Here is a 26,915-nt window from a genome sequence, read left to right on the forward strand (position 1 = left end):
GTGCTGGAACCACTTGACTCCCCTCTGTCGGGTGCAGTTGTGGGAATGAGTTGAATTTTGAACATGGGATGATAGGAGTCAAAATCCAGATATTTGGACACAACGTAATAAAAAAGACACATGCTTTGGACCAGAGATTTAATTGGTTTTGACAAATCTTTACCCAAATCTTTACCCAGCACATTTGCTTAAATAATTCATGTTTTTGTATTACGCTGAGCCAATTTTATAAAACGCTTTACTTTTATTTAATAATAATGTCCATTGCACCATATGAGGCCCGTAGGGTGCAAAACATTTACATAAGCTCTACAAAAACTCATTAATAATATGTACTGTTTGCCACAATACAGCTCCCTGCCTGCACTCACCAGTCTGACTAACTTTTATAGTGTTACACAGTTTAATACAGACTTTCTCTCATCAACTTCCTCTCCACTGGCTTTTAAACTTCAGCTCAAAGGCGTCGCAACATTTAACATATCTTCACTTAGCTCTGGCTACTCTGAGATTTCTGCACTGTTTTGCCAGTCCTAATTACAGCTCAATTATGCAGCTGGAAGTTCTGTAAAGAGCAGACGCTACGCAGGCCACTGAACCAGCTCCTCAGGGCCCTGCATGTGCCCTGATACGGCCGATCCATCACTGGGGCTGCCAAGAGACTCTTCAAACGCCACGTCTGCCATGCTCAGGTAAGGCTTAGAGGTAGAGAAATCATAAGAGTTATAACTTTAATATTCATAGAGCACATGGGGCCTCATGAACTAACACCATGGGGAGAATGGGCGTCACTGTGTTAATGTAGTGCGGAAAGTGTGCTGACTGTGACTGTTGGAGACATTTAAGTTTGAATGTTTTGAACGTTTGTATTTAATGTGACTTAACTGTTGACTTGAACTATGATTTAATGCAGTTTTGATGCATCTAAAGGTGATGAGTTTTGTTTTGTAAGATGACTCTGTATAAGGAAGAAAGCAGATTGGAGTCAGGTGTGTGAAGATGAAGAGACCACAGCTGTGTTCGAAATCACCCACTATACCCTCATTCACTATTCCCTACATTACTCCACTAATACAGATCACTTGAAGGAGTGAATGAAAACGAGTGAGTGAATTCGGACACTGAGTGCGCCGGACGAGCTGCCTCTTTTGCATAGTTTGTGCTTATTGTTTAATAATCATTTGAAACTTAGCAAACTGGCAGCTCCAGTAGTAATTAAATTAAACTATTTAATAATCAATTATCAAGAAATGTATACCTGTATAATATTATGCTGTACCCACATTGGACCACAAGTGGTTTTAATTCCAAGATGCTGGAATTAATTTGGCACGACCTTCACATTATGGGTATTTTATAGCTGTTGAGTGCACATCAGTTGTACACTCGTTATTGCAGTGCATTATGGGATTAAATGAGTGCACTTGATAACGTCCACTATGGACACTTTCCATAGTGATGTTTTCGGACATCATGGCTGTTACCTCAAAAAGTGTCCTATTTAATGGTAGGGGGTGATTTCGGACACATCACTTGTTTGAAAGACCAATTTTAGCTTTCTTTTGAAAATAAATACTTAATTTAGTATTAACATTTGGTATGGAGTTCATTTCTTGGATTATGTGCATCAAATAATCCCTTAATAATCCCTTAACCTTTACACAAGGTGAGTGGCTTTAATATGGATTAATATTGGACAATAAAGCCCCTACAGTGACATCCCAAAATGGTAAAGGCTCAGCTCATGAATAATAATTAGGTCATGCATGATTCAACAAAACATTCTACTGTTTTGATTGATCAGGTTTGTAGCAGAAACAATTACTAAGTCAAAATTCAAATATAAGCAACAATATTAATTATTATTATAAACAATTTAAGGATTTTTAGAAATTTAAACTGGAAAATAAGTTTGCTAGAGAAACACAATTACATGAGATAGTAAGACTTGTTTTTATAGAATTTATCTTCAATAAAATAAAATAAAATAAAAGTTGCATTTAAAAAATCCTAGTACATTTTTTAAATAATTTTCCAGTAAAAATATCCAGAATAATGTTTCTAGTCTTACTGCACCAACATATTTAATTTGTTTTAAATATAAAAAATTTATATAAAGTAATAAATATATAAAGTAAAAATGTAAAACTTTTTTTATTTTAATAAGCCCCAAACCTCCAAATTGTTTGAGTTTATTTTTGGAGAAGCAACGACACAGAAAAGCGTCAATGGGACATTGGTGTTCCAGAGAACATTACAGTTTTCACTTTGCAAACAAAACTACTCAACATTAAAAATCACAAATTTGAGCTCATTATAAAACACACAAACAAAATGAAAACTCCTGCTGAAGAACTGGAGATGCTTCCTCTCACTCATAGACGAATGCAGCTGCCACAAACAGTTTTAAAACGTGATGGGGATCAAATCGTCCATGTCAAACTCTAAAAGTCCACTTTCCCCTCCATAGTTGACTCCCATGGAAAAGGCTGATACAACATTTTTTTATTATTATTATTTTTTTTAGAAACTCTGTCAGGTGTTCGAACACCACTGACATAGAAAAGAATAAATATTATGCCACGGTGATTGCAAAAGCATTTTTTTTTAAGAATGGTTCTACTCTCATTAATTAAAAGGCAAAGCCTGAACTCTGTTAACGATTCTCTGGAGTGCTGTCTATTAATACCGCTGTTTTCTTAATGCAACATCTTGCCATTTTGGCAGTAATTGTAAATTTGCGTCCAGGCAGCTGTGTCCTTTAGTGTGGAGAACATGCATCACTCCTCCTGCTACTCTATGACTAGCTATAATTCTGCTGTAATGAACGGATATCTAACAGACATAAAGACGTTAGCCATTGAGGGATTTATTTTTGGATAATACTCTTTCGTACGACGTCTCAACAACTGTAACAAATAGTTGCTGTATAGCTCTACTGACGGATCTACTGTTGTCTGACGGTTATGTTCGCTATTCTATACGACTGGCAGCTAATTCTGTAAATACTGGCTTCATGAAAGCTCGTCAAGGATCGTCAGTAAAATGAGCCATTTTAGAACGTGATCTTTAAACAAAGTACAGTTTGACGTTCTAATTAAGTTTTCATCCTTTGACAATTTATTGACCATTTAGGACAATCCTGGCTCCAAATGGTGCAACACACATGCAAACTTATCAAGATAATAGTCATTATCATAACTCAGCTTTCTGGACTCTTCCAGCCAGTCATTTTGTACGTCTCATCTGTACTGTAAAGCGTGCGGTATATATATATATATATATATATATATATATATGCACCACCGTGCATGGGGTCCTATACAGGAGATTCTTTGGAAAGCCAGGTCCCACTGGGCCGCACTGAAACGTATTATAATAAACATGCCAAGCTCTGCTCTCGGCTCTCCTGCACCCAGCCAGAGACAACACGACTCCTCATCTTTGCTCCAACAATGGCATTAGACTGTCAAAGACACTTTCAAACTGCCCTGATACACCGCCAACTGCTCCATTTAACAATAATTCAACCTCGGGCCAAGTGCACCAGAGCCAAACAGTCATCCTGAGCTGCCCTTGTTTTTCTACAGGTTTTTTAGAGGGGGGGTTGTGGTTGCTGTTTTGGTGATTTGGGCTGTGTTTGGATGCAGGTACTTCTTTAGGACATCATAGATAGGTAAGACCTTTAACAGACAACAATTGAACTGATTTACATAAAAACATAAGAAATCAGCATCTGAGAATGAGTGGCACATGCAAGGCCATGTTTCAGCATGAGCTGTAATGTGATGCCTCTGTCATTCAGGGATGTAGTAAAAGCATCATAAATGGTTAAGCCATCGAAATGACATCACCAGATCCTCTCTCCAGAGTTCCATTAGATCGGTCAAAGGAAATCTGACCTGCGCTCTTTAAACACTGCAATTAAGCAGTGTCGACTTCGAATGCGTACTACTCGCTGTCGACCCTTTGTTTACAAGTAGAGTCAAGTTATCTTTACCCATACATTAACATTAAATAATACATGTTGTTTTTTAAAGCAACTTCATACAGGAAAATAACAGAATAATGCAAACTTTATCTGAGATCAGATCTGTAGTTCGGTTCATTTGGTTCGGACCAAGGGCGAAAAATTATACTTTGTTGCATTTTTCAGGCATTTTGGTTCCTTTTCACACCACACTGATTGCTCTGGTCCGAATCAGTTGATGAGTTGATGAAACTAACTAAAATGCAGTCACGTGACAACATCCACATCACTCGTTGGCCACATGTGTCTTGAACGTATTTCCATAACTGCACTTCGATTGGTCAGAATTAACGTGCGGGAAAATCCCAACAGAACTCCTGGAAGTAAACAAAGAGTAGGAAATTCGGCAGACATGCGGAGAATTCGCTCAAAATGTATGTTCAGAATCAGCACAAAGCTTTCGCAAATCCCCTCATAAACAACAAAAGTCTGGACGCGATATAAATAAGAGATTCACTGTGCAGTGCGGACAACTTCAGTGTTTATGATGAGAGTTTTAGAGAGACTGCAGAACGCGGTAAGTCATGGCTTAAAGAGAGCGCTATTGACAATCTAAATAATAGTTTTGTTTGAAAACGGGAGCTGGTTTAGTCCAAAAATGCGCAGTTCTTTGGAAGTTGGGTCTGTTCGAGGTCGGATCACGTTCTCACCACAAACGAACCGCTCCAGAGTTCGTTTGAACTTGTTTGGTCCGCTTTTGGTGCGCACCCGAGTGCGATTGCATTCACACCTGCCCAAACGAATCGCACCAAGGGGGACAACAAACGATTCAATCGAACTATATCCGGCAGATATTTCAGTGTTGGTTTGGTTCAGTTCAATTCAATAACCGTGAATTTGATTCATAAAATGATTTCAATTAAGACAATAGTGTCATTGTTCAGTTTGAGTAAGGTCAATGTTCAGTTTAATTCAGTAAAATAACAGTATTGATGGTGCAACAATTGAAAGCTATAAATAAGCAGCTCTACAGAAAACAAGGCTCGATTCAGTTCAAGTTTTGTTCTCAGTCAATAGTGTTAGTGCAGTCAAATCGGTAGTATAAGGCCTACTGAATATTAGGTGTTACAGTAAGTGGTCGACCGACAAATCTTTCCGTTTTGCCTACAGTATATATTTCAAAACAGTTTGTGGCAGTGCATTAGCATATTTTTCAACTGGCGCGGAGCAGTGCGAGTGGGAATGAACTGAAAACGTTCGCTTTGAACCGCCCAGTGGACACTCACCGTAAGACAAGCCACTCAGATGTGAAGCAGACAGACAGTAAATTACCAATCATCATTCACTTTTTAACCTGACGTTAGTACATTGTGGTACACACAAAAACACACCGGCGTGCAGCGAAGTCTATTCAAACTGTTTGACACAGATGTGATATAAATTAATTCAAACAAAACTGAAAAATTTTACCTCACAAACAATCAAAAACCCTGTGACTGGCTGTTCCTCAGATACGTGTTTTGTTCTCGGTTACTTTTAAACTAGAAGCTGTTTAACCACGGACTAAAATAAAGCCAAAAAACGTCATCCGGAATGAAAAGCTGGGTCGCGTGAGGTGGATAAGGCAAGAACACTGTATGATAAGTAATAATAATATGTTTGAAAATAAATACTTGAAAATTGTATTCACTATCTGCTGCATTTAATTGTCGATGATTGGCGTAATATCATGTGTAGTATACATTTTCATATGCTCAGGTCTGACTTGGCTCTAACCGAGCACGCAAATAAATGTGTTAATTTAGTTTCACCAATATTCTTTATGTCTCTCATTTACTGTATTCACATGTGTGCTTTGAGATTGCTTTCTCAATATCTGCATCGGCCATTAAAAATCCCATTTCGTTCGACCACTAGTTACATTACTGAATATTACGTTTTAAACCCCAAATAAGCAAACCAAAGGCAACAGTGGCAATGAACTCAGACTTCGTCAGGTGACAGAAATTGAGGGGGAAAAAACCCTGTGAGAAACCAGGTTCAGTCAGGGGCCAGTTCTTCTTTGTCAAATACCAGTAAATTGATTAGCGCAAACCTTAGTAAATCACCTTGCATAATTAATTTAAATACTCTCCCATAAATTTTGTGTCTGAAAGGGAAACTCCTACAAATGCATACGCAATAAGGTCAGCCGAAAAAATAACTGTCCACGCCTTTTCAGAGCTAATTGTTCAATGTGTGCCTTTAGTAAACCCTGACAGTAGTTTAACGCCAAAAGATTTCGGTTTGCGCTGGTGAAAGCTGTTAGTAAATCTGGCCCAAGGTGTGATTTATGATTTCACAAGTCAGAATTGTGGGTTGATGTTATTCAAAAATGTTGCATCCAGCTCCTTCTGCTAGAAGACCAGGATTCATCACACCCAGCATAAGGTGGAAATGGAAGAGCTGTACATAAAGCAGAGCACCCCGGGTTGGCCACACCCACAGGATGACCCTGTCAGCCCGCCCGTCTGAGACAACACAGGCGCGTGCTGATGACATCACCGGCTCACCCTGGTGTCTGTAGGCACAAATCAGTGAAAGCTCTTCTCAGCAAACCCCCTGGTCGTGCAGCTGTAAAGGTGTTAGGCAGTTATTCTCCTCCCCCAGCTCTCCTAAACAAATTACTGCTCGTAAAAACTGACAGATATGAAACCTGAGATTGAGCAGGAATAGAGCGAGGGGGGGATGTGTGGTGTGTGGGTGTGTGAGGTCTGCTCACTCTGAGCGTCGCACGTACGTCTTCCCTTTCATTCAGCACCTCCACGCTTATCTGGAATCCCTCTGCCCTCCTGCATCTACATATAACTCTCTACAGCTTATAAATCCTTAACTTTGTTGGTATGGATTCGATTCTACACTGTAAAAACTGGCATCATTTTAATGGTAAAAGGCCGTTGATTATTTAATGGTTAGTTCCCTTACACTATACAATGAAAAACTAGATCTAATGAGACATTTCGTGTCGTCTTACTGTAATATACAGTTGAATGTGCAGTTTTTGGAAGTGAAAAAGAACAAGTCATTTATAATGTACAGTGAAAACCATAAATTGACTTTCCCAGAATGTTTTTTTTTTTTCATGTTCCATCTTATGTAGTTAAATTGTTATGTCTGTTACCATGATGGTGTTTTGTATTTGTGTGAATGACACTGTGCACCTTCTGTATACTAATATACACCTTACCTTGTGGAAAAGCTACTTGTGATGAACTTTGGTTGGACTTTCTCTTTGACATCTGTGCTTTTAAGGTGGTTGTCAGTATATTATGAAGAAAAATAAATAAATAAAAGATTTTAGTACTTTGATATATTAACACTATTTCAGTTAATGAAATATACATTATGCAATAAAGTCCAAGCAACCACAGCTGCCGTGTTTTTTACCAGAAATTTGGAAGATTTTTTGCGTGCGTGTGTGGTTCAAAGCATGTGTGAGAAGCTGGGAAAATGTCTACAGACTGAGCTGTCCTTCCAACATGGCGTTGACCCAGCTAAGCCACTGCGTCCCATACAGCAAAGACCTGTGGTCCACTGCAACCCCGTTTTGACTCATAACCATGATTTTTACTCAAATTACAACTAATTTAAAGTATTTATAAAGCAGACTCTGAGGCAATATTTTCATTGGAGTTGCCTGGCAACAAGTGATTGGGCTGGGGTTCTGGACAGGTCGGGGTGGGGGAGTCTGGTCAGGCCAAGCGTAGCGTTGTGAGGTCATATCTCCAAGTGCTGGCACTCAGGATGGGAATTGTGACTGATGAATGTCACACAGCCAAACTCAAGGTCCTTTCTGACATCATACCACATTATGAACCTCCAGAGAAGCGTGTAAGGCTCACACAGCTGCGGGTGCCAGTACAGTAGGAACTGCCATAAGCTTGAGGTCAAAGCAGGGCCATGTCTAACTCAACATAATGAAATGTTATACACAGCAGTGGCTATTTCTGTCCATTATACTCTTCTATTCAGAACTATATTACTGGATTAATCTGTGGTTCCAGTGTTGTAAGGAACATTTTATTTTGATATTTGAAATACATTAAGAACAGTACATAGCATTTATTCATCTTGGTTAATGTTATTTTCTATAAATATGCATGAATAAAACTTACAGATTATCTAAACAAGTAATGAAGTAAAGCTATACAAATTATAAAATTGATTTATGAAAAACACAATTTTGAAAAAAGCATCAGTTTCCACAAAAATATTAAGCAGAACAACTAACTTTCAAAATTGACAAGTAATAAGAATATAAAAATTAAATATGAATCTTTTTGAATATATTTTAAAATGCATTTTATTCCTGTGATGGCAAAGCTGATTTTCAGCAGCCATCACTCCAGTCTTCAATCGTCACATGATCCTTCAGAAATCATGTGACACTGAAGACTGGATACATTTTAAAATATATTCAAAAAGAAAACATTTATTTTAAATGGTAATAATATTTCACAATACTACTATTGTTATTGTGTTTTTCATCAAATAAATACAGCCTTGGGGAGCAAAAAACAGTGAGTTTTAAGTGAGTTTTTTTTTTTTTTATGTTTCAATTACACATAAAATGATACATTTATTAAGTTTATACATTAACAAAAATGCAGTTACCAAAAAAAAAAAAAAAAGTGTATTGTTAGTTCATGATACCCAGTGCATAAACTAACGTTAACAAATCATTTGGCATTAATACAAAATAAAAAGCAAATCATTATTTCAAACTTTTCTCTCAAATGACAAATGACTCTAATAATGAAACCATAAAGAAGATTGCAAGACAGCTCTATTTGAATAAGGCGAAGAGTATATTTGCTTTATCGAAAACTGCAGACACAATACAACCCACTCCCTCAAGATAGCTGCTATTAGTGCATTTGTTTGCTTTGGAAATTTCCAGCCCTGTGCATCATGACCCCAAGCACATGGCCGATTCTTCACCTGCTAATCACTTATGTCTGCTGCTGAAAAGGTAGCAAAAACGATTGCCCTTTCTGGCAGCCGTCCGACAGCATGTGGAGATATGGAACCCTTCCCAAATCCGCACACACGGAGGGCAAGAGAAAGATGGAAGGCAAATGATACGGACTGGCTTTTCACCTCAGGTCATGTCTTCTAGAGTTTGATCAGTGACTGGCAAAACCGCATCTCACGTTACAGATCCCCCGCACTAGAGAAGAAAGGGCAAATAAACACTTGAACTGCTGAGGTGGAAAAATCATTTTCAATGCTGAAACCACAATGGATATACAACAAGCCCTGAATATGTAGACTGAATCACTAGCTTAATTTGTTGGCTCAAATATTCAACATTTGTAAATAAGTCTGAAAGCAGCTCTTGAATGGTGCTATAGCAACGCAAGTGAGCGTGTCGTCAACATTACCGGTCTCTCAGCACTCAAGCTCTTCTTTTTCTTATCAATCTGAATGGGGCTGTTATTTCGTGTCCACCTCCCTCTGTGATTCAGAGCTGAAGCTGCTGTATAGCCGTTCATCTGTGTCTCTCTTATCTCCCACACTCCTCCTTCTGTAAACAGATCAAGAACAGCTCAGCCTTTACTAACACTGATTCACTAGGTCATAGATCTTAGCTGAGGAGTATTCTCTCTCTCTCTCTCTCTCTCATCACACACCCCACACACACATCAATCTACCTGTCTTTCACAACACATATTGGTGACTTCATACATTTGGATGAAATAAAAATAACAACTTTCGTCAAGTTTGGGCACTTTTATATCCCAGGGTTTCTAACAGATTTATTTTTTTCTGCCTTCATCATTTATCTTTAATACTTTTCATATGCTTACGTTTAATTATGTAGGCCTACAAGGCACCACAATTTCAGCAACTGAACACATTTATCCAATACAGCAACCAAAATGTTTCAGTTTTGGTCAAAATAGTTTTGGAGGGCTAAAAACATTGCCCGCAACACTGACGTTTTGACTTCTTCAGCATCTATTTTATGCACACAACGTGTATAAGCTAACAGTTGGACGCACTTCATCGTGGACAAATGAGTAGAAATATGCAAAATTTGTTGGGCTGAAATATTGAGAGGCGAGTCATTGGCAAAAAAAACTAATTACAACAAGATAACATGTACAGCATACTTAGTTCAAAAATGAACCAAATTACCAAAAATGTATTTTCATTTAGTTTTTTAGCTAAATTAAAATGATAATTTTAGTTTCAGTGTTTTGATAAAAGATTCATCTAAGTTTCAATCTTAAAAATGTTATTAAAATCCATAATATGGAACAACTGATAACCTAAACAAAGGGGGGGGGGGGGGGGGGGATTAAGCATTTCAGCGTTTGTGTTTTATTTGATTTTATATATATTTTAAGCTTTTAAATCAGTTGTGGCATCATCTCCACAACAATTTGGGAAGTTTGTCAAAAGTTAGTGAGGAAAAAAATAAAATAATAATATGGTGTTTCCAATCAATTAATTGTCAAATTATGCAAGTAAATATTTAATTATGTGCATTTTGGATGCATAAAAGCTAGCTGTAAAAAACATTATATGATCAATAAGTTATTACCATATCTATTTTACATTGCTTAAACTCATCAAAATAAGTGAAATCTTTTTTTATACAAGATTCAACAAATAAGGAAGACAGTTTAATGTCATTTAAGTTGAAATGACTTAAACATCCAAGTTAACTGTAATAACTGAAATTAGCCTTAGCAAGACAAAGACATTATTATTATTTTTTTAAATTTTCATCACAGTCTTTTCATCAAAACGCCATTTGATATGTGGTAGGAAATGATGTTGTGGTAGAAATGTTCATGACTTTCTGAGAAACGCGTGTATATCCACTGTTGAACATTGTCTGCAGACAAATCAAATAAACCAGTGAAAGTGTAAAAAATGTGTTTAAGAGAGTTTATTTTCTAAAAGTCCAAAAGTGCCCATAGTTGAAAAAACACCCATTAGACGGAATTCTTACGTCTTATAACCTTGACTAAAGGCCTTTAATGAACGAGCACAGCTCTAAAACAAAACTTTCTGGTCTATTGCTTCGCAAATTAATGTTAAGCAATAAATACAATTTCTTCCATATTTATAAACCTTATGCTAAATGAATGCCAAACAGTCTGTTGAAAAGCCGTTCCCAAGGATGTTATCTAAACACTGGATTAAATAAGTGTGCGTGGTATTCTGCATCTACTCAGAGAAGACTGTCGGTGGCTCTCTACCAGAACATCACTTAATACTGAGTCATTGTGATTACGCTCTGGACAGAATCCAGTAATATAATCTTTTGCTTTAGCTATGAGTCACATAATAATCCCTTTCTCCGATTTTTTGGAAACACAAAAGTTTAAATATCACACTTGATCGCAACACATTGTAAAATGTATCTTCTGGAAGTTGTAAGATGTTTAATTTTAAATGTACAAAACATTTTGCAGTTGAACAGTAGGTCAAGATTTTCTCATCGTACTTCACATGCATGTCCTGTATAACACTAGGAGAAACATTTAGTTTTTAGCATTACTTGGCTTTTTAAAAAAATGAAGACGCCTAACCTCTACTCTATATGTACTTGACTGGAATGAACCTGCAGACCCTCATATTCATATGCCAGTTAGTTTGTTTACACACAGCCAAAGAAAAGAAACTAGACATCATTATGATATCAAACATCACTTGATTTAAAATTCACTTGAGGAGCACCAACACTTTGTGGATAACTAAGCATATGAGAAAAAGACATACATACTGTAAAGCTTTAGGATTGACAATCGCATTTACAGTAAATACAGTAGTGAATCCCCTAAATTATAACCAGAGTAACTCCTGAAACCGCGATGGTTGAAACTTGACAGTGCAACATTTCAGCATCTCGTAGCTGTAAAGAATCATGTATGCAAACAGTTGAACACACTTGTTGTTTTTGACGAGACGCATTGACAATTTTAAGAAAGGCAGCGTCAACAGAGATGCAGTGTTTATGTTCTTTAAGCTGCTTTTTAAACAATGTGCTCTCTGTGAACTGTAATGTATGGGTTAGTCCTTGACCGCAGAGCTGTTGGATGCAACTATGATGGAGGGAAACAGACTAGTGTCAAAATTAGCGAATGAGTCACGACACGTAGCTTTGTAAATAACCCAACTCTGTGTGTACAGAACAGGATTAAGTACTCAGAAGAGGCTGAAGTGTGTACATGGCCACTGTTACACCGCCAAAACTGTACTAGCTGCTGCTTGTATAAACTTTTAACATTTCGTTTTGTGCACAAACTTGTCCTACTGTATATTGAAATAAAAGTACAGACCATCACTGACAAAATACCCTGTGCCAACCAGAGTATAGGCTATTACTAGAATATCTCACACCTAAGATTTCTAAGCAGCCTCAAAATGATGATTCACCGTCACAAACGGCCAAAACTTCTTTGCTCAGACATTTCTCAAACTTCCTCTCACCTATCTGCTCCTCTCTGGGTTCTTCATTAAACGACATGCTTGCCGTTCCCTCTAAAGGGAAAAAACAGCCAAGTACATCCTTGAAAACCACAGACATATTTCATTTAGATAACTGTGTTCTTTCCATTTTGAACAAGCGCCGATCTCTTTCTTTCTGACGGAGCTCTATAAAAACATGTATACAATGTGGTATGGTTTCCATCCATCAACAACAAAAATATATTGTGTAAGATGTTGGCACAGTCAAAAACAGTGGTCCTTGAGTACTCGGCCTCTAAAATGGACCAAAAAAAAAAAAAAAAAACCTGATATGCTTCTTGGCTCTGTAGACAGACAGCTCGTGAAGCCAAGGCTTGGCAAAAGTTGAACCTCAAAGATAGTGATCATCTGTCCAGCTCCTGCTACCCATTGAAATCTACCCTTGGCTTCTACACCAGACATGCTACATGTGGAAACATGAGGGTCACTGTAGAAAACTATGTCTTTATCTTCATACTATCTCTGCCTTCTCACCTGAGATAACCTGTGCAAACATGATACATGAGCAAGAATTGGGAAAAGCTGCTAATGTATTGATTCCACTTCTGATAGAATATTAATGAGTCTAGGTGATATAATCCAAGCAATCCGTGGTTTTACCAAAGACTAGAATTACACAAGACACGATGACTTTACCAATCTGCGATTAGCTCTTATCAGGTGGTACTTATACTGCCATATTGAGTGTTGTATTGTTTTGAATGGGAAAAAGTCCAACGCTCAACGCTAATGTAGTTTTCTGTCATGATTCAGCGTTTAGAAACAAAATATATGAGACAGTTGTCAGATTTCATTGATTTCAAACATAAAATTTAATCGTAAGCTTGGAGAACAGTACTGAGAATGTTATGTTTCCCCATTCAAAAAGATAGGAGCTGCACTTGCATGCCTAATGGTGCGTTCACACCGGACGCGAATAGCGCGTCAGGCGCGAGTGATTTCAATGTTAAGTCAATGCAAAGACGCGTGTAACGCGTCTTTGCATTGACTTAAAGGACAAGTTCGGTATTTTACACTTAAAGCCCTGTTTATAGATCGTATCTGATGAAATAGAACGGTTAAGATTAAAATTTGGACACATGCTCCTGTCCCGAGAATTTTAGTTTTATTTAGCGTTTGTGAACCTATTTTGCCAAACGCGTCACACCCAGATTCTTCCGTTGAGAGCTTGAATAATAGACACCAGTTGGTGGCGATAATGCACCTTTGCCGATTGCAAGCAAACCGCTGGCATTTCATTTAATACACAGAAGAAGCAGAAGAAGAAGCGGCGGAGGAATACCGCACCTCACACAGCACATTCAATACAATCAATGGAGTTGGACAAACACTACGATAAAACCTGTTGGAAAGCTTCTTTTTCAGCGTTTTTTTTTGGGGACCGTATCAGTGAACACCCCTGACCACTCGGTGAGTTTCACGTCTTTGTAAACGAAAGTTTAATGTGTTTTAGGAAGGAATCTGCCAGTGCACATAGACAACCATTGTGGGGGTGGGGGGGGGGGGGGGGGAAGCTAAATAAAACTAAAATTCTCGGGACAGGAGCATGTGTCCAAATTTTAATCTTAACCGTTATATTTCATCAGATACGATCTGTAATCAGGGCTTTAAGTGTAAAATACCGAACTTGTCCTTTAACATTGAAATCACTCGCGCCTGACGCGCTATTCGCGTCCGGTGTGTAGGGACCGTAAGAGGCGTTTTAAAGATGGCCACCGAATTAAATTACTTGTCTTAAAGGGATTTTGGTTTTACACAGATATTTAATTTAACAAGTGCTGCGTTTTGAACTCTCAGTTCTTCGAATGAATGTCTAGATGACCTAAAATGTTTAATTCGGTCGTCATTTGCTCACCTTCATATCCTTTTAAACACAAAGATAAGTTGTCCGATAAGTCCATACATTGAAAGTCAATTAAATCCAGCTGGACCCAGTTGACTTTTATTGCATAAAATGTTGATGTATGTTTCATTGGTGGTAATAAAAATAAAAAAAAGAGACATTTTTTCAAATTTTTCAAACCGTCTTTTGTGTCCCACAGAATACAAAAAGTCATACAGGTTTGGAACAACATGAAAATTCATGACAATTTGGGTTGGATGTGCACACAATACAGGAAACAACTGGACATTTTAAGGTGAGTGAGATCCCACTAACAGACCATCAAGTTTAGTCACATTTCACATGTGATATTAAACAAATACGTGATAGTATGGAGCTATGCATATTGTGCATAGTGACCTTATCTCAACAAGGGCTCATTCAGGATTTGGCAAAGTAGAGCGGAAAAACATTCCAAGGCAATTGGTTAACTATTTAGGAAAACCAACCCATCTTTAGAATTCCTCAGTTCTTTAGAAGTGAGAAGCGAAACTAAGGCCTTGACATCTAAGCACCTCAGGTAATTACGTGCTGCTAATTTTTCTTGTAAACAGAAAGAGGGACAGACGCAGCTGTGGCTGATTAGGCAGTTAATATCTCAGCAGTTGTGAAAAATAAACACTATAATCTGAGCTAATCTGGGAGAGATTGTTAGCCCACTGCAATGCATCTGACCTGGAGGGACATGCGGCCCATCAGTGTGTCAACGATTTTAGACCGGACAAACAAAGAGGAAACGATGAGGCTAAGATATGAGGGTGATGATTTAGTAAATCTCACTATTTACAAGGAGTCTGATTCTTTGCATAGCCTTTTTAAAAAAAAAAATTATAACCATTAATGTTAAAGAGTTAAAACTAGAGCTATTATATCAAACTTGCATTAAAAAATTATATATTTTCATGAATAAAATTAATCAATAATGAAATTAATTCATCATATCCAGCTCATAGGTGAATTTTGTAAAGGTTTTTCCGTACCAAACGCAGTGGTAACAGATTAGTAGATATAAGATTAATAGAGGTTAATTAATCATCATATCAAACAATTCAGAAAAATTGAATGAATTCATTTTCTGGGTGAAATTTAAGGAAGAAATTGCATTTATCATTATTGGACCTGACATTTGACAATCCTGGTTGAAATGTTGAACCAAATGCAGAACAGAACATGCCGTAACAATTCAACGGCCTTCTGCCAATGTCTCACACTGATCCGGTCTGTTGTTATTTCCAACGATGAGTAAAACTAAGATGTGGAAATTGTGAATATATTTACATAAAATGAACAAAGTTTGGAAAATTAATAGTGGGGTAAAACGAACACTCAGTGATACTCTTAATTCTCTCATTTGTTTGTTGATCTTGTTTCTTGGTGTAAACCGCAGCTACAATTCAACTCAATGGTACATGTAGGTAGATTTATGAAACGTGTCACAAAGAATTGGAGTCTGGCACTCCTGCATTTTGGAGCATGTGAAAATATTCCTTAGTCATATTTCAAACAGAACTCTTGTTTGATGCTTTGTTCCTGGATAATATGTTTGCAAGCAATTTTTCCTCCTTCATTAGAAAACAAGTCAAATTCAACATGAAGAAAGGAATGTGGTAGGTGCTTACAGGAAGCCTTTGAATTTTCGAACAATGGCTGTCAAATGTGTCACCCTTAAACTTCTAGGCACCGGCTCTTTCAGGTTTATTTGCCTACTGCCATACAGGTAGCTAAAGAACCATCCGAAGATGGATTGTGATGTAGCAGAAACAAATAATATTTTGTATTCATAGGTCACCACTGAGTGGAAATTTACCAACTACCACATAAGTGTAAATACAGTAGTTTTCCAACAAAGTAGTTCTACATTAAGTATATGAATTTTGGAATTGGCCTTAGACAATTTGTGCTAACTAGTCGAACCCTTAGACGACAAGCCCATGGACCGGCACAGTGTGTCTGTTGCATTTATTTGAAGTTGAAATATGTCTCCTTTGATCAATTTAAGGCATGTTTAATGCATCAATACTTTTACTGAATAAAAGTATTGATTTCTTTATTTTTTTTAAAATCTTACTTCCCCCAAAGTTTTGAACAGTAGTGTGTAATTCATAATGAATGTGTTGGCACTAACAAATTATTAGCTAGCATTAGTCAATCTTTCATACTAAGTAAGTATTAAATGTACTATTTTAGTTGAATGACACGCAACCACCACTGTTGGTTAAAGAGCTACAGATCCGACGATAGATAGCTGAAATAATAATAATACAAATAAATCTTTCAAATAGCACAAAGATGTCTGCTTATTAAGTATCTGTGCTAGCATGTATTGAGTAACATGCCTGCACAATATCTGTTCACACTTTGAACCTATAATACCCCCAACCCAGTTCATTGCTTTATACTCCAAGACCCCTCCGACCAGAAACCAGCAACTACTGCAGGTTGTGAAATCTTTGTGTGTGTGCTTATTAGGTCTCTTAGGGATCTAGTGAGTGCTTGACCGGTATGCAAAGGTTAAGGATACACAGTGGTAAGAATCCACTTTGTCAGTGCAAAATGGCACGTACTAAGCCCCCTGTCAGAAGTGTGTGTGCGTGTGTGTGTTTACACAGTAGGATCAATCAGAGGGAGGGATGGTCGGCAAGAGGTTTTACTAATTGACCTCTGACAATAATAAGCCAGAATCAACCAATCAAGTGTGAGAGCACACACACACACACAGAAAACCAATACAATAACCAAGACGACCACTAAACATATTACACATATAAGCATACAGGTCATATAATACCATTCAAAAGTTTGTTGTCTGTCTTTTTTTCAAAAAAGACAGTTTTTGAAAAAAGTCTCTTATGCTCACCAAGGTTGCATTTATTTGAAAAAGACAGTAAAAACAGTAATAATGTTGAAATATTATTACCATTTAAGGTCCCACTTTATATTAAGTGGCTTTAAGTACTATGTACTTACATCGAAATTAACAATTTGATATAATGGACTTAGTGTACATATATGTTTTTACATTGTACTTATATTTTAAAAATACCATAATGTAATTACAGCTGTAATTAATTTATGTATTTACATTTGTAATTACACAGTTGACCCGTCCCTTACACCTTAACCCACCCTTATACCTACCCATACCAGCACACCTGTCCCTAACCTTACCCGTATCACATCTCAATAGCAGCAAAAGTGTTTTACAATACAACATGAACACAATAAGTACATTGTACTTATTTTTCGATGTAAGTACATAGTACTTAAAGCCACTTAATATAAAGTGGGACCCAATTTGAAATTACATTTTAAACTATACTAAAATATGTATTCCTTCATATTACTATCATTATACATCATTATACTATGCTGATTTGGTGCTCAAGAAACTATTATTATTATCAATGTTGAAAACTTCACTTTGTGCTGTTCATTATTTTTGTAGGATTTTTTTTTTTCAGGATCCTTCAATGGACAGTTGAATAGAAATAAACTTGAACAAAAAGTTCACAAGAACGATATTTATTTAAAATAGAAATCTTTTGTAATATTATAAATGGCATTACTGTCATACTGTCAATAAAATACTGTCATACTGTATTCATTTATTTTAAAGAAAAGAAAATCTTACTGAACCAAAAATCACTAATATAAACACATACAAACTCCCATAGTTACTCCGCAAAAGGTGAACTCAGTAATTATTATCATTTTATGAATTGATTTATTTATTTTATTATTCAACTGGTCATTTGATCTCAACATGGAGTCTGAGGTGACCCACTCCACAAGGTATAGAACTGTTTTGGGTTTGAATCTTTAGTGGAGAAAAAAATGGATTCAATTTAAAGGAAAAACTACTGAGTGCAGCATTAACAGACAATCACATGAAAACAAAAACATCCTGCACAGTCATTGGATTTGGGCTCTGATATAAACCTGGCACGGTTTGCTCGTTTTTTAAATGAAGAAAACAGCTCAACAGTAACACTGAGTGGCTTTAACCTTTTCCACATGTAAAAAAAGAACAGGGTCAGTATTCCCACTTCTGAAGGCAATGCGTCTTACACAGTAGCATGAATGAAACAGTGTTGTCTATGTACCGACAGAGAGCAAGGGCTAGCTTTGTTGTGTTTAGTGCGGTTCAGATCCCGTCTCATCTATTCACTCCCCACAGCAAAATACTGTTGATCACCCTCCTTTCGTCTGCTATTCATCAGGGAGAAGCACATCAGAACATGTTTTCATCTAGAAAATCGTTTAAGAATACAGGAATCAATCAAACTATCTGTTTCTCATTCTGTTTTGCATCATATCCCTCTCCTTTCTCTCCATTTATTTGTAAAATGTCTACTGACTGAAGCAATCGCTCCAGTTTAAGGTACTGAACTTCACTTTAACCTGCGCGCCTGAAAATTACACAAGCTGATTACAGTTCTTTAGGTTGACTAAACACCATTTTCTTCTGTTAATAGTCAAAAGAAAATATTTTTGTCTGTAGCACACTAAAATGCGTTAAACGGTCCAGCTTTGTGCCAGAATGGTCTTGCTTATGCGTGGTATTTCATTATAATTAGCTGGAAAAACAAAACTGGTCTGTAGTTATCAAAGTGGAACTATTTTTTGAATGTATGCCATATTATTTCAATTTGTTAACCATATTTTGCTGGTCTGGCCAAGCTGGTCAACATAACTACTGCAGCTCGCTGTTTTGGCTCGCTAAATTGAAAAATGCTTCTTTGAAAAATATGACCCTGACTGCACATGGCTTCCAGAAGCATAAGCCAATGCAAACACAACATTTCAAATGTGAAAAATGTGATGATAACAATTATTTATCCTGTTAAATGGGTAGGAAGGGAGAAAGAGAGAGAGAGAAAGAGACATAAGAGTAGCGCTGAACATGAGTTCTATTTTCCACACTCACTGTTTTCCTTAGAAGTAAAAAAAAAATATATTATAAATGAAAGAAGCCAAACATGGACTGTGAGAAAAAGACCTCAAATGTATCCCCTACATTTTATGAATTAACAAGAGGATTCATCTCCTGGCCTATCTCAGACAGATATATCTGTGTTTTACAATTGCATCTACCCGAACACTCATCATGGAGCCCGTGTGTCATCCAGAGTGTTTGGCCGAAGATGATTCTGGAGCTAGTCAGCGCTGTCGCATTAGTCACATCACAGAGAGAGAGAACTGCCGTTTTAGTCCATCTACTTCTGTAAGAAACATTTGATGGAGTGAGTTCACATACACAAACTCTACGTCACATCTGACAGCCGTAGAGGTGACATCCAAACACAACACTCATAAACAAGAGAGACTTGAGATGAGAGTTGACAGAAGAGTGCTCAACTCGGCTGCATACTGTAAACACTGCTGCAATGGTAAAAGGCATATGAGGAGTCATAAAATTCCCCTACAGTAAATACAACTCTATTCCTAGTGCTAAGGAGACAACACATGACAACAGAACCAATGTAAACACAATTCAAATCATGTTCCAAACTCAATTTGTTACAATGTGTCATAAACAGGTATGTCACGATATCACGGAAATCTATTTCTTCCATGAGTTTGTCCAAACTGCAACATTCGTAACAAGAAACATCTGAATATGCATACGTCCCTACTCTACTCGACAGTATGTCAAATTAGTATGTCTGAATAAGCAGTTTTCATGAAAGAGTAGGTAAAAAAAAAACATCATAAAGAATCTGTAGAGATTTCTGAGAAGTGTGAAACCAGTGGACACTTGGGTATCCCATGAGGCCCTTGGAGTCGAAGAGGCTTTAGACTTTAAAAATGTAGCATGTCCAGGAATGTATTATATCAGACCTGCATACCCAAAGAACGTACTTCATTGAATTTAGTACAAACTCTGAATGTATGGACAAAATTTTGATTATATTGATAGCCCACTTTGAAATCTTATTGGTCAAAAAATACACTGGATATGTAAAGCCATGCACTGTTCCACTATCTCTGACATTTGTGTACAATTGTCATATTTCCCTTCCTATAGGCAGTTGCATGAAACCTCAATTTGGTTGGGAAGCAGTCATTACCCAATTAAAAAAAATTATGTTTGAATATATGTACACAAAACAAATGATCACCAATACATAATGGGTTTTCTACGGCTCAACGTAAATAATTGCGGAATAATAGTACAATTATTTCGGACATATTTATAGATAAAAAAGCTATTTTACATAGTGTTTAAAGAATAACATTTTGTTGCAAAATATTGTTACCTCTCATCTCACATTTATGGTTTTGATTTAAATGCATCACATCCTGTAAGGTTGTCGTGTATGGTCTAGCCGTACATTCTCCATACCCATGTGGTCAGAACTCCAGCAGCTAATCTCCAATGTGAAAGAATGACTTTCGGTCTGACATTAAATCTTAAGGTGACTTAAGACTTCAAAACTTACAATAAATTGAAGAGTTCTGCAGTGAGAAACAGCTGGTTTTAAAACATTCTAGAACAACTCTGGGTATTTCAAATTTCAAAGTGTTGAGTTTTTTGTGTTTTTTTGGAAGCTGGTTTAATAACAAAGGGGATTGAGTAAAAGAAAAAGAAAAAAGAGAATTGGAGAGAGCATTAAGCAGAATTGAAAACAGGAAAAGCTGGTTTGCTTCACTCAGAAACACCAAAGGCTTTTAGCAAAGCAGTAAAAACAATATACAGAATATTCCCATGAGCGGCAGCTCTAAACCAGCATATGTTCACTTCAATACAAACACTTCACCATCACATGCCGTATTGCTAATTATTTCATTTCATGAGCATGGAAGAGTGTCCGAGGTCAACACTCAGGGTGGCTTTGGACTCTCAAAGCATCTGCCCTTCACAGTTCTGCACTTTATTCCCATCTGTGAAACAGCATCCTGCAATTTCGCTTGGATTCCCAGATCATCGCTGGATTGGGTGAATGAGCATTGGAAAGTTCTCGGAATCTCCCCAATATTTCCTCCTCTCAGTCCATCACATTAGGATAGGAGCAGGGTTGCCAGATCCAGCAATCTTTGACGAAGAGCCAGGTTTACTAAAGTGTGTACATTTATTTAGCTTTATGTTTATGTTCTTGGCAGAGAATGTCTAAGCAAAGCAGCTCTTATAAGATAGTGCATGTATTGAGTAATACATTACAATTACCTAAGCAGGATTCTAAGGACACAAGTATTACGGCTATACAACTGAAGTCTATGACGGCAATGTAACATGCAAACACTCTTAATAGTTAGGGGTCAGTAAGATTTTCTTAAAAATTGTACAGACCTTAAACATTTGACTGGTAGTGTACATACTAATATGTGTCCGGTGAACAAGTAAAGTTCACAAAAAATACCACAAGTTCATCAGGGGACAAATTCACCCAAACTTGACCGATAACCCTGAAACAGATTCACATACAAATATTCCAGCATGCATCTGGTCGTAACCACCTTGTTCCAGGGTTAAATGCAGTACTGACGGATAAATGCTACAGATTTGACATCTTCTCCAATCTGTTTCCCTCAACTCCCGTTCTCAAGGTCAAGGGATCACAAAGGTCAAGGGTCATTAAGAGGCCCACCATCCACTGGACTAGAAGAGCTCCGAGGGAGGATATCCTACAATTATATGATTACGGCCAATGGCTCTTAATGCTCCTGGAAAACCCTCACTTTACCCTTCATTCTCCGGCTTGTTTCCTCCTCTGCAATTCTCATGAGTGACGTGTAAGCTACAGTAATAGGTTTGTCATGTTTGGCTGTTTGCTTTCGCCCTACTTTTTTTCACAGATCATTATCATCCAAACATTTACAGGTGAATTTTGAGCAGAGCATTTACAACAATTAGAATCTAGTATAACGTATGCGGAGTCTAATTGACCTTAATTAAGCATAATTTACAACCAGTAACATTCAGATCTTTTCCTCTCTCTGCATTTAATGAAGAGATCTCTGTTCTTTACAAAATCACCATGAGTTTAACACAAAAAAAGGAAAAGGGAACACAGGTGCTCCCATTACATCCTCAGATACTAAATCATTCCACAGTTATTGCAGGCCTTTATTCTACATTGATCTTACACTCTTAGAACTCAGTTATGCTTAGTGCAGAGCCATCTAGAGGCCAGCCATTAAAAGTTCATTTATTCCCTGGAAAAGATCCTCCTGTGGAAAGCATGGATCATTTACACGGGCTGATACAAGTTTTGAACGCATAATTTAATTTATCACAATTATTCACAACTCTTGTCAAAACAAAGCAAGTACCTCACACCTTGGGTTGAAAGTCATTAATCTATTCAGCAGTTGGCAGCACTGGTCTGACTCCCATGCGCACATGCACAGATTCAGCAGACATATTGCAATGCTTAAAGGATTAATTCAGCCCAAAATAAAAATTCTGTCATTACTTACTCACCCTCATGTCCTTCCAAACTCATATGATTTTCTTCCATAGACCACAGACCACCTTTATAACGGTGCTTTTTAGTCATTTTGAAGCTTGAAGGATCAGTTTGGATTCACCTCATTTTCATATTCTTAAATTTGAAAGAAAGTCGCATGGCATGAGAATACATTTTTTTTTTGTATTTTTTAGATTAACTATTCCTTTCTGTCTGACGGTTTTTACTTTGCCGTTGTATTTGATCACCCTCATTGAACAAATGAGACGCCACAGTTTCTACGGCCGACACTTCCTTCTCCTGTACACTCTCTAAAATCCCAGTCCCATAAAACTGCTGTGTTGATCAGCGTGGCAGCCCGGGGACGTATCAGCCACTAAACCCCCTGCTGCTGGGCCCTAAAACACAGTGCTGAAGGACCCCCAGAACACATGTTTAATGGGCTTCATTAAAAACCAGTGAAGCGTTCAGATTAGCATAGTTATGGACTGTTGGGTTTTATGTACAGGCTACCTGAGTTTGAGCTAAGACCCCAGTAGATTGAGGGAGACACAAATATTCAGGAAAATAAACTAGTCGTACTGAACTTTCACCAATTCAGCTTGGCTGCGTTTCGGCTCAAAGGACGCTGCAAACCTTAATTTTATATCAGCTATAGTCAGTGTCAAAAATTTATTTAGAAACTCAGTTACCGGTACACTTTTTTTTAATGGTCCCCTTAGACATTCTATCTATAAGTGACTTTGTAACTACTGTACATGTCAACTGAATTTTATTAGAGTATTAGTAGACTGTTAGGTGTTAGTGTTCAGGTCAGTGGAATACGTTGACATACTAGCAAAGTTACTTGTAGTCAGTAGAATGTCCGTTGGAGGATTATCAAAATAAAGCGGATATTAACCAGACAGTCTACTAATTCTCTAATGAGTTGTTGACATGTAGTTGCAAAGTTACTTATAGTTAGTAAAATATTAGTTTTTACATCCAATATGTTGTCAATTAAGACCAATAGTTGTTATCCCAAAATAACGCTGATTAAAACAGCTCGACATGGCAGTCACTGAGCTCCATCTGTTAGCCTCCGATACTTATTTTCCACTCAGAGAAACCTGTCAGACATGCATCCACTGTGTGAAATTACACATATTTCTCCTGAATGCTTGCTGATGCTGAGTGTAATTGAAATGAATTTAATGGGGGTCACATTCCAGGGTGTTTGGACTGATGAAAGGGAAAACTCTAATGCATGCAACTGTTTTCTTTATGGCAAAACAGAGGGAAGGGGGAAAAAAAGAGAGACGTCTTAATTAGGTCCCTGTGATTCAGACTTGTTTGCATGGGTCAAGGCTGAGGGAACGGCAGTTGAGCGAAATGATGAGAATAGTCTGGCTTCTTTGGAACAGCACAGCTACTGACAGAGTGACTCAACTGAGCAAAAGACAGCCACAGAGGCCACTGTGTGTTATTTGTGAATCAGACGTCCTCCAACTGACTGAACCGAAGACATTGTGAAGAAATGATCACTGATACTTATCGTTTTGGTTCTTAAGCTTCTTATATTTCTACAGCACTTTATCACTCATCTACATAAAGACTGCATAAAACTCACTTGGACTGGTTGTTATTTTAAAATGTAATTCCTTCTAATATGCTGAGTTGCTGCTCTATAAATATTTCTTATCATTATCAATGTTGAAAACAGTTGTGCTGCTTCATATTTATGTCATATTTGTTTATATGAAATGGAAATATTAACTGCAAAGTTATAAATGCATTTACTTCAACAAAAACAATGAACTTTATTTGTATTAATTTATTTTATTAGCAAAGATGAATAAATGCTGTGAAAATATACTGCCCATTATTAGTTCAATGTTAGATAAATACAAAGTTCTGGCATGAAACTCTAAAAGTAAGTTTGGCATTGGAGCAAAAAAATAATTTTGCCACTAGATGACGAGCCAGAACATAGTCAAAGGATAATTTAAGAAATTAATTGATGAAAAATGCAACTAGAGTTGCCTGTGACAGACTGTTACAGTGTCTTTTGTAACTGGTAGTGAGCTGTTACTCTGTGTTAAATCCTGTAGGACAGTCGAGCCCGATCTCATGAAAGTGCGTGTCTATGCACGAATGTTATTTCTCGTGTCATTTATACGCTAAAAAATTTTTTGCTTGCATATGATACATACGCACTTTATGGTGTGTAATACACACGCACTCCCCACCCCTAATCCTACCCAAGGGTTTTCAGTAAGTATAGCATATGCACACAAAACAATAAAGTGTTTTATTTCCTCTTTCCATATTGTGAATAATAAATGTGTATCATTTTAATTCGCTTGTTACACAATGGAGCCTAACTTATTGTAATTATTATTTTACGTAGCCTACTTTTACACTCAGAATTATTCCTTGGCATCCTCACGTAGAATACTAAACTGCTTTTTTTTATTATTGTTTGCGTGCTGGAGGTACGCTATTACGTTGTGTGCAGAGTGATGTTAACATTTAAGCTAGCAGGTGAGAGAAAATTGCACTAGCATAGAGTCTAAAGAGGAAAGTTGACAGCGAAAATAGGGCATACAAAGAAGAATGGAAAAGACATATGTTCATCCTACCTACAGTAGTCTTGTGAATGCAAAGCCGCAGCAGCAGCAGCAGCGTAGCAGATCTGTTCCACCAAGACCTAACATCCAACATTGCCATACCCATTACCATGCCAATCGGGAGTTGTCATGACAGACCTATTGTTAACAAATTAAACTTTATTTTAAAGTTGTACTTATAAAATATAAAAGCTTATAGCTTGTCACTTCATTCATGCATTCAGACATGTCTACAATGCTCAACCATTACACGAATGTTTAATCTTCAACAGGAGTACACCTAAATGGGAAAAAAAATTCTCAATCATAATCACATAAACCCAAACTCAATTAATTATGCAGCACTATAACTTTACTAAATTAAAGCATGATTGTGGATGTTACAGCACACAGTTAAAGAACATGCAGCACCTAAAACGAAGTTAACCGTCAATTCAACATCTATCATTAACTAAAATGGACAATATGTCTTCTTGGGCAGGGTTCATTCCATGTGTGAAATAAATCAACATTTCCTAGATAGTTTCAGCCTGCTGCTGGTTTCACTGGTGCTGTCTGAGGGTGCACACATTACTGTTGCGTCTGGAAGACATCAAACTCTGATATATGTAGTTGTCCTGGATAACATTAAAGATGGTGTGAAAGAGAAAAAGTGAGGCACAACACAGCATCTGTAAGGCTCAGACTTAGAGTGTGAGTCCTGGGTAAACTTTGACCTAGGGTTGCCAAACGCCCTGTATATTGCAGAATTATACTGTATAAGGGAACAAAATTGTGTTCCATATTACAGCAGGGTTGTATTTTACACCCAAGACAGCTGAGAATGTGTAAGTATTTTGGCTATTGAATTTAAATCATTAAAGAACAGAATGAGAAACAGATCACTAAAGATGCATGTTAAAACTCATTTACCTTTTGAGTGAGACATTGGCCATTGCGAAGGTTACACAAACGGATATGTGTGTAACTAACATGTGATTATAATTCATTATTTGATATGCCAAATTTAAATAATTTGACTTCATATGCCAAAATCCACAAGACTGCATCTCAAATGTATCTTTTGAACACACACATATAGCTGTAGAAATACACCATGGCTCTGCAACATTTCTTTTTCTTTTCTTTTTTACAATGTGGTTAACTGTCCTCAGCCACTAATGATTTACTTATTTTGCTCCGCTGAAGCTGGCAATTCTAGACTCTAAACCTAAAAATACACACTACAAGTGTGCCTTCATTATTAAAGAAAAAAGTAACGCACATAAATATATTACGGTTCAAAAGTTGAGGAAGTACTTTTTTTAAATGTATACTTTTATATAGCAAGGATGCATTAAATTGATCAAAACTCAAAAGTGAGTTTAGACTATTATAATTTTACAAAAGATTTATGTTTAAAAAAAGAAAAATATTAAGCAGCACAACGCTTCACAACATTGATAAAAATAAGTTATGTCATGAAACAGATGGCATAGGCTGATAGGTCAGATGGCGTAGGCTGATAGTCCTTAACT

The 26,915-nt window shown here is 37.1% G+C and overlaps 1 long non-coding RNA gene across 2 annotated transcripts in view; it reads right to left on the reverse strand.

Annotated features, from left to right (window-relative positions):
* Positions 1 to 8,565: 8,565 nt before the first annotated feature.
* Positions 8,566 to 26,915, reverse strand: part of LOC307010945 — a 91,379-nt gene continuing 73,029 nt past the window's right edge. Inside the window, exons 4-5 of one of the 2 annotated variants that reach the window (XR_013800313.1) lie at positions 9,394 to 9,536; positions 8,566 to 9,179 (exon numbers count right to left, since the gene is read on the reverse strand). This is a non-coding gene — a long non-coding RNA (uncharacterized lncRNA). Of the gene's footprint in view, positions 9,211 to 9,393; positions 9,537 to 26,915 lie in introns of both variants that reach the window. The other variant, XR_013800314.1, reaches the window with a different exon arrangement.

This window comes from Phoxinus phoxinus (assembly GCF_949152265.1).
Source record: "Phoxinus phoxinus genome assembly, chromosome: 14".
Classification (NCBI taxonomy): Eukaryota; Metazoa; Chordata; class Actinopteri; order Cypriniformes; family Leuciscidae; genus Phoxinus; species Phoxinus phoxinus.